The sequence below is a fragment of the Narcine bancroftii genome, chromosome 3, assembly GCF_036971445.1.
Source record: "Narcine bancroftii isolate sNarBan1 chromosome 3, sNarBan1.hap1, whole genome shotgun sequence".
In the NCBI taxonomy this organism is placed as follows: Eukaryota; Metazoa; Chordata; class Chondrichthyes; order Torpediniformes; family Narcinidae; genus Narcine; species Narcine bancroftii.
The window spans coordinates 213727903-213740183 of record NC_091471.1 but is presented as its reverse complement, the minus strand read 5'-3'; the positions used below and the strand labels follow the sequence as shown (position 1 = coordinate 213740183).

Genomic DNA, 12281 nt, shown 5'->3' with positions numbered 1-12281 from the left:
GCTGTATTTGATCTCTTATGAAGTTACAACTCAACATTTCTCAACAATGAAGAATTAAATCTCCATCAATATGTAGCATTTATTTTTTTCAGAACATGTACTTGATATTATCAATAGAGATTGATCTGACAATATCCTGCTCTTATATTCAGCAGATGTTATATGACCCTGCAGTTGAGCCGATAATAAAAAGAAATCTATTCTAGAATAAGAATCATATTGAGAAGAATAAAATGAATAATCCCTCTCTTTAGTATTTAATCTTCTCCAAATATCAACTAAATTCATTTCTTTCATTAATAATAACATTCAATTTTGTAGCGGCTACTATGGTAGATGCTACTAAATAAAGGCAAACACACACAAAGGTAGTCAACTCAAGACTGGTTTATTGCAGACATACACAGACCTTTTATTCCCTGCCTGTTGATGAAACATCCACAGGACCAGCAGGTTAAAGCCATGAGCCATTAGTGCCCCACGCCTTTAGGCAGTGGCTTCATCTGATCCACTCGCTGTACTTTGGTGCCCAGCACTGCTAGCCCGTGATGTGTCAGGTAAGTCTGAACTGATGGTGGCAGTTCGCAATACCGCTCTGTGCGCCTGCTACAATTTGCCATTTTAGTTCTAGTTACCATTTTTGAATATTTGTCTAATATTGGATACAAACAACAATTAAAATCTCCACCAACCATTACATTTTCATATTCCTGCATCAAATTAAGAAAATAATCTTAAATAAATTCTCATCAACAACATTTGGAGCATAAATATTCACTTAAGTCCAAAATTCTAAATAAATTTGACAATTTACTGGAAAAAATCTACTTGCTGAATCATTAATAACTGATTCTAATTTAAAAGGCAACTTCTCATTAATCAAAATAGCAACACCTCTCACTTTTGAATTAAAAGTTATAACCTGATTAACCCAATCTCTTTAACTTTTGATGGTTACTTTTTGTCAAATGAGTCTCTTGTAAAAGTGCAATATCTACCATAATTTATTTATACAAGCCAAAACCCTCTTTCTCTTAATCTGATTATTGAACCCATTAACATTAAATATCACAAAATTTAAATTAGCCATTAATATATTTAGTATTATAAACGTCTAATTCCCGCCCACAATAGTGGGACTCCGATCAATGGTTATTCTTCAAAACAAAATACGTCTCTCCAATAAAGAAAAGAACAAACCCCCCCCCCAAGAAAAAAAACAAAGGAAAAAAACTGTTAAACACTATTACCCCCCCCCCTTCCATTTTACAGGATGCGACCAATGCCACGAAGTGGCCAATAACTTCGTAAGGAGAAATAGACAAATCCACCTAACAGAACAATCTGATCTATTTATATAAAAACACCCCAACAACTTTCAATATATCAAGTATGATAAGCTGCCTCCATCTCTATTAACTTGATCATCATCAATATCAATTTCCATCTGTTCATGGCATTCCACCTTTACACCATTTTTACTCTTTTCTTGAGTCGATAAGAGTCAAGATCTCTTGTCATTTATCAGGCAATGAATCGACAAATAGCAGAGCATCATCCTCATCAGTAAAGAATTGCGATTGAAATTCTCCATTTAAAAAAATTCTTGTATAGCTGGGTATCTGAAAGTGAATTTATATCCCTTTTTCCATAACACAGCTTTAGCAGGATTAAACTCTTCATCATGTTTAATAATAGTTTGACTCAGATCAGCATAAAAGAATACTGTATTATTCCCAACCAACAAGAGGGTCTGATGTTTTCTCACATTTTGCACTGCAACTCCCAAAATCGTCTCGATATCTTGATAATGCAAACACCTTATCAAAATAGAGCATGGTGGTTGACCAGGAAAAGGATTCTTCCAGATAGCTCTATGAGCTGAAGCCAATTCTAAACCATTCGGAAAGTATTCCTTTCCCAAAACTTCAGGAATCAATTTCTGGAAAAAAAAAACTGTACTGGATCTGAGCCTTAAATCTTCAGGCAAGCCTATAATTTTCACATTATTTCTCTGGCTTTGATTTTCCAAAACATCAATTTTTTAAAATAAATAATTTCTTTGAACTTCCCACGCAGTAAGAGTCTTCAACTTTGCCAACCGTTTCTTTATGTTGCTCTACATCATCGTGACAATCTTTAAAATCTTACTCAATTCTCTTTTAATCTGCATTTTATCCACTGTTTTAATGGTAAGCATTTCTTCTTTCATAGTAGTAAATTTTAGCATCAAATTGACTTGCTGGATTCACATAATGAGGAACTACAGAAGTCTCAACAGATGGTCCAGGTTTAACTTCAGCATAATAAGATGAAGGCCTACCTTGATACAATAGTTTCCTCCTCCTCTGTTACTGGTTGAGTATCTTCCTCCCGTCCTGACTATTTCTTCCTCCTCCTCCTCCTCCTCCTCTGTCGATGTAGATGGCTGTTCGATTCGTCCATGAGGGTTAAAATATTTCCCCCCCCCCCCAGCTCTGCACATATGCGATTGATCCTGCTTGGGAGGCTGGAGCTACTGTTTCTGAACTCTAGCACCATCTTCTTCCATTCCCTGGGGAGGTTGTGCTGGTGTTACCGGGATCTTGGCCAGGACTTCTTGTGATGATCTTGAAGGATGAGGAATAGACTCCAGGCTCCTTTTCAAGGTAGACCCTAAATCTTCTGTATTTGTTGCTCATTTAGAAGTTGTTTTCTTCACTGTCTGAAGTCTAGTTTTTTCTCATATTAGCATTGGCAGCAATTCAAAAAGATACTGATGTTGTTTTTCAAAAAATTCTTTTTGAAAAATTGGGTTTTAATTCTGCCAGGAATGGTGTCTTCCTTCATCTCCCTCCCACACCATCACGCCACGCCCCTTGGAGCATCTTGTTCATGAGCCTACCAGTAGATCGGCTATTCTGGATTGGATGCTTTGTAATCACCAGAGGTGATTAGAGGTTTCAAGTAAAGGAACCCTCAGGAGACAGCGATCACTATGATTGAGTTCACTTTGAAATTTGAAAAGGAGAGGCTAAAGTCCAATATATTGGTATTACAGTTGAATAAGAAAGGAACTGGGATGAAGTTGATTAGAAAAGCACACACATGGGGAAGTCAGCAGATCGGCAATGGGTGGAGTTTGTGAGAAATGAGGAAAATGCAGGACAGGTGTATACCAAAAGGAAAGAAGTTTGTGAACGGAAAAATGAGACAATTGTGACTGACGAGGAAAGTTAAAGCCAAAGGAAAAGAGGGCAAACTAGGAAGCAAAAGTAAGTGGTAAGATAGAAAACTTGGAGAGGACAACTAAGGTAATTAGGAAGGACAAGATTAATGATGAAAGGAGGTTAGTAAGTAATATCAAAGATAGTCTACGAGTGGGGGAAAAAAAGAGTGGGTAAAACAAATTTCTTTAGTCAGAGGGTGGTGAGTATGGAACTTGTTGTCATAACTGTGGAAGCGAGGCCGTTTGGAGTATTTAGGGCAGAGAATGACAGGTATTTGATCAGTCAGCGTGTCAAGGCTTATGGGGAGAAAGCCGGGGATTGGTGCTGAGTGGGAGGATGGATCAGCTCATGATTACAGTGGTGAAGCAGATTCGATAGGCCTACTTCTCCACATGTATTTTGTGAATACCTGTCTCTTCAGGCACTGTTCCAAGTTCCAGCCACTTCATGTAGAATGTAATTTTCCCTTGGATTCTGTTTAAATTTCCTAATTCTCTCCTTTTTACTGATGTCCTCTTGTTTTGGGCACTGTTACCTTGCTGGCTACCTGCCTCAATCTTTAAAGTCTTCCTGTCCATGAATAACTGAAATGCTTCAATCCAGACTCCATCTTGGTGAATCCTCTCTGTATTCTCTGGAGCATTCAAATCCTTACAAATGTATAGTGATTATAATTGTACGCAATACTGCATCTGTGGCCTAACCAATGATTTGTAAGGTTATAACATGATGTCCTGCTCTTGCATTCAGTACTATGAATGATGAAGGCATATGCATTCTTCACCACTCTATGCTACTACTTTCAGGGATTCAAAATTATTTTATTGCCTTGTAATAAAACAGAAATGTGATATTACAAGATTAGTCAACCTTAAGGCAGACAAAGTTTCATCATCGTTACAAATTGCCCAGCACCCCTTATGGCCTCTGCAGCCACGCAGCCTTCAGTCCAAACCATTGCAATCTGAACTCCAGATCCAAACCTCTGAAACAATCACAAAGTCCTCAGAACCCTCTCACATCCCAGTTTCGATTCCTGGTACCCCTTCAGCCAGTCTCCAGTGGGTCCACAGCCTGGTATGAGTCCCTTGACTCGGTCACCAGCAGCCTGCAGGCTGTGTGGGTTCTGCTTCTCCTTCTCAAACAGGAGGTGGTCTCCCCATTTTCTGATGCCATTTTCTAGTGCAATGGACTTGTAACCAAAGATTTATCTCTTCATCCTTGTGACATTACCCTTTACTGTATCTGTGCTACCTTTATTTGACTTACCAAAATACACAATTATTGTCAGGATTACTGCCAAATTTTCAGCTGATCAATATGTTGTAGTCCAAGACCATCCTCTTTACTATCTACAACACCACAAATTTTCATGTGATTTGCAAGCTTGTTATTTATGTACATTAAGTTATTAATGTATCATTAAGCATCAGGATTCTTAGCATTAGATCCCCATCATCCCAAAACAACTTTCCACCACCACTTTTTCTTTAGGTTCCAGTTTATTATCATCTGTACATATTCAACAGACAAAACAATGTTTCTCTGGAGTACACTTACACAAACAGTACACAGTACATACTAATTGCAAGTATACAATCAAATATAATTTTAAAAAATGTAACCGTATGGATTTTCTTGGTTACAGGATACTGTTCAGCTCGTAGCCTGCAGGAAGTTTTGGATCTAATTTGTTAGCTTGCCTTGGATTCCATGGACCAGGCTATTATGCAGGACCTTCACATTGGTCTTACTAAAGTAGACAGCATCTGCTGCAATGCCCTCATCAATGGACTTGGTTAACTCCTCAAACAAAATCAGATTAGAGAGACAGGATTTTGTATGAACAAAGACATGCTGACAAACCCTAATTAAATCCTGTATGTCCAATGGTAAATAAATCTTTCCTGAGAAATTATTGATAAAATATTCTTTGTCTAGTGTAAGGCTCATTAGACTGGAATTACTCTGACCTTTGCTATCCTCCTGGAATAAATAAGTCACATTTGATCTCCTCTTGTCATCTGGTTATCTTGCCTGTGGGTGGTACTGATGAAAATAGCTTCCTTGGCTGCACAGATGGGAACAGGTCCAACTATCCCAAGTAGACCAAAATGGTGTACATCTTTTGCGTCTGGATACTCTCCAACCAGATGGCATAAACAATGACCTTCAATTTCTGTTAACATCCCTCCCTTCAGTTTCTTTCTTTTCCTGTCCCTCTGTTTTCTTCCCACCCCTTCTCTTCTATTAGATAGCTAACATTCCCCCATCACTTCAGTTTTTTCTCTTTTTACCTCCCACCTATGTCCACCCATGACCTCTTAGCCTGTGCTCCTCCTGCTTTCTTCCTCCTCAACTCTTCTTTCCTTTCCACCTCCTCTCACCTGCTCATCTTTTTTTCTTACCTTGAGGAAGGGCGCAGGCCTGAATCATTGGTTACCCATTATTTCTTACAGAATCTGTGTGCTTTGCTGAATTTCTCCAGCACTTTTGAGTATTACACTCGAGCAGCATCTACAGACTTGCTTGTTTAACCCTAAAATGTTAATGATCATTTCTAGAGATTTGGTCTTGCAAGATTATATTATTAACTGCTTGATGGGTTACTTGTGTAGCTGTTCAAAACTAGTCTAGAGCTATGTGAGACCCAAAAAAAATTAAACGTAATGAAAATGCTGTGCATTTTATGAGAGCATGCTTTCAAAGAGTTGTTTCTCCAAATGGCTTATTAATCTGACAGCAGCTTATTCTCTCTTCAATTAGTGAACTTCTCAATGTTCACCATCACTGGACTGGCATAGGAAAATGCAGCGAGGTAGATTTTAATCTATGATAAATTGTATAAAATTGTGATTTTTCAAGAAGCCTTTATTGCATTCTGCTATGATAGATAGTTAATCTTGCAAGTCACAGAATACACCAGATGCTGTCAGGTCTGGGTAAGGAATTTAAAGCAAATGTCAATGTGCCATTTTATTTCTCTCTGTCCTTCCATCCTACCGTGTATACCACTTTTACAATCCTGACAGGCAGTTGCGTGAACCAAGCTCTTTATGCTGTTGTTGTTTCAGACCTAATGCAGTGAACAAGTAAAATCCTTTCCTTTTTTCTACTTCTCTCTCTTCGTGTTTCTGGTTAGTGTTTTGACCAATTCATTTTTAGAAGTACATTTCCAAATTGTTATGCTTTGTTTTGGGCCAAGACCCTTCAGGTATATGGAAGAACAGGCAGGCACCCAAATTTAAAAAAAAAAAAGACAGAGGAGGGAGGGACAGGGAAAAGGAATATAGGCTAACAGTTAAGAGGTAGCAGGTAAAAGTGGGTACAGAAGGGAGGGTAGAAGAGAAAAGTGCTAAGAAGTGAATGGGGAAGAGGGCCAAGGGAAGCTCTCTGATAGAAGAAGGAAGGGAAGGGGTGGGTTGCTGAAGGAAAGAGATAGGGAAAGAGTGGGACACAGGTGGGGGGCATTACAGAAATTGGAGAAGTCTATGTGAATGCCGCCTGGTTGAATACATACAAGACTGAATATAAGGTATTGTTCCTCCAATTTGTGGGTGGCTTCAGTTTGGCAGTGGAGTCGGGCATAGCCAACATGCCGGTGTGGCCAATGTTGTGTGAAATTGAAATGATTGGGCTCTGGGAGGTCCTTGCTATTGTTGCAGACTGAAGGTGCTCAACAAAGAGATCTCCTAATCTGCGTCCAGTTTCCCCGATGTAGGGGAGGCCAGTGCAGTAAAGGACCCTGACAGATTCACAAATGCTTCACTTGGAATGGTTATTTAGTCCCTGAAAAGTGGTGGGAGAGGAGGTGTGGGTGCAAGTGCAGCATTTCATGCAGTCACAGGGCTAGGTGCCCTGTGGGCATTGAGTGGGAAGTGATGAGTAGATGAGGGAGCACGACAGGGACAAAGGAGAGAGGAAGATGTATATGATGATGCAATCCCATTGTAGGTTTAGGAAATTGTGGAGGATATTGGATGCGGAGGCTGGTGCTGTGGTCAGAGGGTCAAGGAGAATCCTATCCTTGTTGCATCTCAGGGTGGAGGGGGCCAGGGCAGTTGTGTGAGAAATAGAAGAGTTAAGAGTAAGGGCCAAGTTGATGGTGGTAGAGGAGAAGCCATGTTTTTTTAAGGAGGACATCTCAGATGTTCTGCAATGGATGACTTCATCCCGGGAGCAAATGTAACAGAGATGAAGGAATTGAGAGAAAGAAATGCAATCTTTGTATGAGACTGGGTATGAAGAGATATAGTCAAGATAACTGTGGAAGTTGGTGGGTTTGTCTCTGAAGATGAGTCAGAGAGATTGAGAAGTGGAGAGGGTTGCCAGGGATAGACTATGTGATTTTTGAGGTCAGGGTGAAAGTTAGCAGGAGCGAGGATAAAGTTAATAAGTTCATCATGAGTGCAAAAGGCAGTGCCAATGTAGTTATCAATGTAGTGGAGGAAGATTTGAAGAGCCTTACCAGAGTAGGTTTGTAGCATAAATTGCTTGATGTTGGTGACAAAAAGACAGGCATAGCTGGGATAAGTGCATGTACCCAAGGCTTCCACTTTGACCTGGAGAAAGTGGAATGTCAAAGGAAAAGCTATTGAGGATAAAACAAGTTCTGCCAGGCATAGGAGTGCGGCGGAGGAAGGGGACTGGTTCAGTCTGTTATGGAGAAAGAAATGGAAGGCTTTGATCGCTTCAGTATGGGAGAATGGAGGGCTGTGGAGATTTGAGATAGATAGTGAAAATGAGATGACCCGACCAGGGAACTGGAAGTTGAAGTGCGAGATGTGTGAGGAACTGAAGCAAAGGGGATAAAATGGAGTCACGACATAATATCAGTTTGGTGGGGCAGGAGCATGCAAAAACAGTGGGTCTGCTAGGACAATTGGGTTTGTGGATCTTGGGTAGGAGATAGAACCAGGTAGTGCAGGGTTGGGAATCAAAGGTTGGAGGTTGTTGGAGGGAGATGACTGGAAGTGATGAAGTTGGTAATGGTGTGTGAGATGGTGGCCTGATCAAGAAGGAAGTAAAAGGAGGTGTCTGGGAGTTGTCAGTTGGCCTCGGTTACTACCACAGCGCCACCCTTGTCTGCAGATTTAATAGTTGGGATTGGTGCGTAGAGTGGAGGACAGTCCATTTAGAAGGGGTGAGATTAATTGAGTGGAGTGGTGAAGTTGAGGTGGTTAATGTCTCTGTGGCAGTTGGAAATAAAAGGATGCAGAGCAGGCAGAGGTGTCCAAAAAAAGAAAGAAAGCTTTAGGTGGGAGAAGGGGTCTTGGTGTGGTGGAGATTCCTGGTTGAAGAAGACAGCACTGAGTCCAAGATGATGGAAGAAGAGTTCAGCATCGTGGCGTGTGTGCGGACAAAGAGGAAGGAAGGCGAGACTTTTACTGAGGGCATAATTCTGCCTCAGAGAGGAAAGGTGTGAGGAGACAGTAAAGACCTGACAGCTTAGAAGTCAGTGGGGAGGAGGATGTTAGAGGGGAGAATGGGATAAGGGAAGGGTTAAGGTGGATATAGAAGTGAGGAGGATGATTCGAAAGGTCGGGGTAATGGTTAGGGAGGGGTGGGGTAGAGAAGGGGGCTGCGGAGGTTTGGGGTGGGGCAGATAAGGGGGAGGCGTGAGGTTCCACAGGTAATGGAAGATTTTTTGGGGGGAAGGGGGAGCTCAGAGGAGCAGTGGGGGTTAGGAGGTGGGAGAGTTGTGAGGGACTAGGAAAGGAAGGGATCCAGCAGTGGTGCATCCACAGTATTGGAGAAGTCAATGGAGTGAGCAGGGAATCTATAATGGAGGTGGTCGGGACCAGGGTGAATATGCGCATCGGAAGTAGCAGTTTTGTGGAAGTTGGAGGGGCCAGCACTCCAGCTTGTGGGTTCCCAGGGTGAAGATTGGTGCTGCCTTCTGAGTTTCAAGTTATTCAACATTAATTATTTATTTGAAATACAGGTTTAAATTTCTGGACCCAGATGGTTTTGATCAGTATTTATTAACCTGTTTGTTATTGGTGGCCCTCAGGGAAAATGAATATTGCTCACATTGTAAACAAATAGTTTGTAAAAAAAAAAGGCTGTGAAATTGATGAAACAAATTCCCTATTTTACTCCTGATTGGAACAAAACAAATCCTATCTGGTTTGGGGATGTGATTAAGCTCCCCCCTTCCCCCCGGCCCCACCCCAACTGGTGGTCCATGGGTTTGTTTTAGGTAGTATGTGAAGGAAGCAGTTATTGGTTTTCTCACAAAGCAGAGGATGATGAGCTATTTTCCAAAAACAAGCAATTACAAAATAATGTACATGTTAAGTCTATTGTGTGTGGGGTTCTGTTTTTGTTTCTGTGGAGCGATCTGCTGAGGAATTGGCTTTGGCACATTATGATTCATGACTTGATCTCCAAATGCAAAATCCAAGTGCATTTTAGATTCTTAGTCACCTCTTGAACCCAAGACTTGGCAGTTATATGACACACATTTCTAAAAGCAAACAATTCATGCACATTCTGTTTCAAATGATGTCATTTATTTCCTTGATTCAAATGAGAATAAAATATTTAAAGGGCAGGGAAAAAAATGGTATTTGCCATCAGTAATGCATGTCTGAAAGAACATCTCTGTGCTGCAGTTTATAAATGACTTATTTTTGCACCAGAAAATGTAAAGTCATTTAAAGTGGCCCTCAAGTGGATGTTTGTGATGATGATATGACTTCACAAAATTTAAGTTGAAAATTATGGTCCTTGTACTCCGTTATATATCAATCTAATTGTTCTCATTCTTCATTATATATCCACCAGTGACTGTGTTTGTATAAAAAAAATTGATGCTGAGATTTAAAACTACACGTTAAGTTTTTGCTTCTTGTGCTACACAAATTGTCGTCTTCCATCGAGTGTGACAAATGCTGGCAGCTACAGGTATATTTTGTACCAGTTGTGATCTTACTATTCCAGATGACTATTCCAATGTTCACAATTTCTACTGTGGTCACCCGATTATAATGGCAATCACAGTAGTGTTGTCCTTTCTAATTTGGCATACCATCGTGCTTTTTCAAGTCTCATCGCGTATTGCTTCTATAGGTTCTTCTGCCATGTCAAGATTGCAATCTTCTAGATGAGCGGTTTCGCTCTGGAAGATGGTTGCAAAAATTCAGATGTTAAATATAAATTAATTTTAATGCTTTGAACTAAGGAATGGATTTGGTGGCATTGAATTTCATGATTTTTGTTGTCAGTAGTATTTAAAATGTTTGTGCTTTGAATTTTGTTCAAGTTTAACCCTTGTCAACCTGCCAATTATCAGTAATGTATTTGCTGCTTATAACAAATGCATTTGTAGTTTCTGCACACATACTTGATAACTTCATCATCCTTCACTGCTTCTTTTAGACAATAAGACTGAATTTACATGGTTGCAACATGTTCAGAATAAACTGCCCTAATTTACTCCAGGGTACATCCTTGTACCTTTAGACACTCTTTTGATCACTTTATCTGTAGACAAGGCATTTTCCAGTTGAATGGCAGCTGCTAATTCTCATGTTGACAGAGATACAGGGATACCCTGCTTTATGAAACTCGAGCATTTCTATGAAACCTTCCGTAAGCCAAAATGGCGTAAAGTGAAGACCCATAATGGAGGCTATTTTCGTAAAAGCAAAAACCCATTCCCCATTTAATTCCTTTAGTAAAAACGAACACAGCTTTCTTTGTAAAAAGCAAATTTTCATAATTCGTAAAGCGGGATATTCCTGTACATGACAATTGGAAATAGAGGATGAGTAGAGCTACACATTTTTGGCCCTGGAAGAAACTTTGCTCCCTTGCCATCAAGTTATTTTCCCTCTGTAGGCCAATTCTGGCTCTGGCTAATGTGGGGAGTGTCCTAAGCTGAGCTCAAACTTTGTAAAATTTTTGAAAAGCCTGCTTTTATCCACCTCCACTGAAGCCCTTATCCACATTGTTGATGTATGTAAACACAAATGTTTTCTGTGACCTGCACCCTTTGTAAACTTCAAATCGACCAAACTCTACTGCCTTTGTTCAAACCTGCAGGAAGCCCTCTTGACTTGCTGACCTAGATTGGCTCCCTGTCCTTGGTGACTTGCATTTAAAATCTTGGAGTTACCAGCCCTGATCAATCTCTGCAATATAGCACCAGCTCCTGAAATCTACTCTTGTTGGTAGTCCATCTCTTCATGCCATGTCATCTTCCAGAGCCTTCAGTGATGTGATATGTAGTGCTGTTTTCAGGTCATTCCATCCAGCATTTTATTACATCTTTACAAAAAGCAAACAAATCGACTATCCTAACCCCATCACAATCACATGATTTTTTGTGCCTTTCCTCTGCAAAATGTTTATCAATCCTAAAGGAAATTTACTTGTAATTTCTCGCTGGTTCCCCAGTGGGGGAAAAATATGGCAGAGTTGCTGTAACTCAGTGCTGGTGCGGACCCAGTGAGAACAGGGAGCTCTTTTGGGGTTGGACCACCCAGTCTGACTGCTATCAGCTTCGTACAGGCTTTGAATAGCCCATTAAAGGAGCCAACGGTAGTCTTATTAAAAATATCACGATCGCAAGGCCTGGATCCAAAATAGTGGCACCTATGATTGGCAGCGACCAAGAGAGGTTACAGACTCTGGGGAAGTGGAGGACTGGCAAAGGGCACCAGAAAATGGGGAGACAAATCTCCATCCGAGAAGGAGAAGCAGAGGAGATGACCCATGGGACAGTGACCATAGCAGTGGACCAATGAGGAGTTCTATGGCTGAAGGAACCCCATAGGCAGTGGGGTGTTAGAGATGCTTTGCTTTTGCAATATTTTTATTAATATTTAAATTTCATATCCAAAAATAGAGAATATATGTTAAAAGTCAAAAAGAGATTACATCATATAATACATAATTAAATCATATAATTTCATCGAGGTACCCCACATTTTAATCAAACAGATTGTATTGATTTTTTTTTAGGGAAAAAAGAAAATCTAAACCCACTACCAAGAAAGAAGCTGTTTGGCCAAAAAAAGACTGAATTCTTATCGGTGTGAAAAATCACCTCATTAGTCAACAGTT

The 12281-nt window shown here is 40.3% G+C and overlaps 2 protein-coding genes across 16 annotated transcripts in view; one reads left to right on the top strand and one right to left on the bottom strand.

Moving 5' to 3' along the window:
* LOC138758107 (calcium/calmodulin-dependent protein kinase type II subunit delta) overlaps window positions 1-12281 on the top strand; it is a 461931-nt gene that overhangs the window by 88799 nt on the left and 360851 nt on the right. The window lies entirely within an intron of this gene.
* The window catches only part of LOC138758108 (uncharacterized), a 69852-nt gene that overhangs the window by 8008 nt on the left and 49563 nt on the right, over window positions 1-12281 (bottom strand). The gene's annotated exons all lie outside the window — the stretch shown is intronic.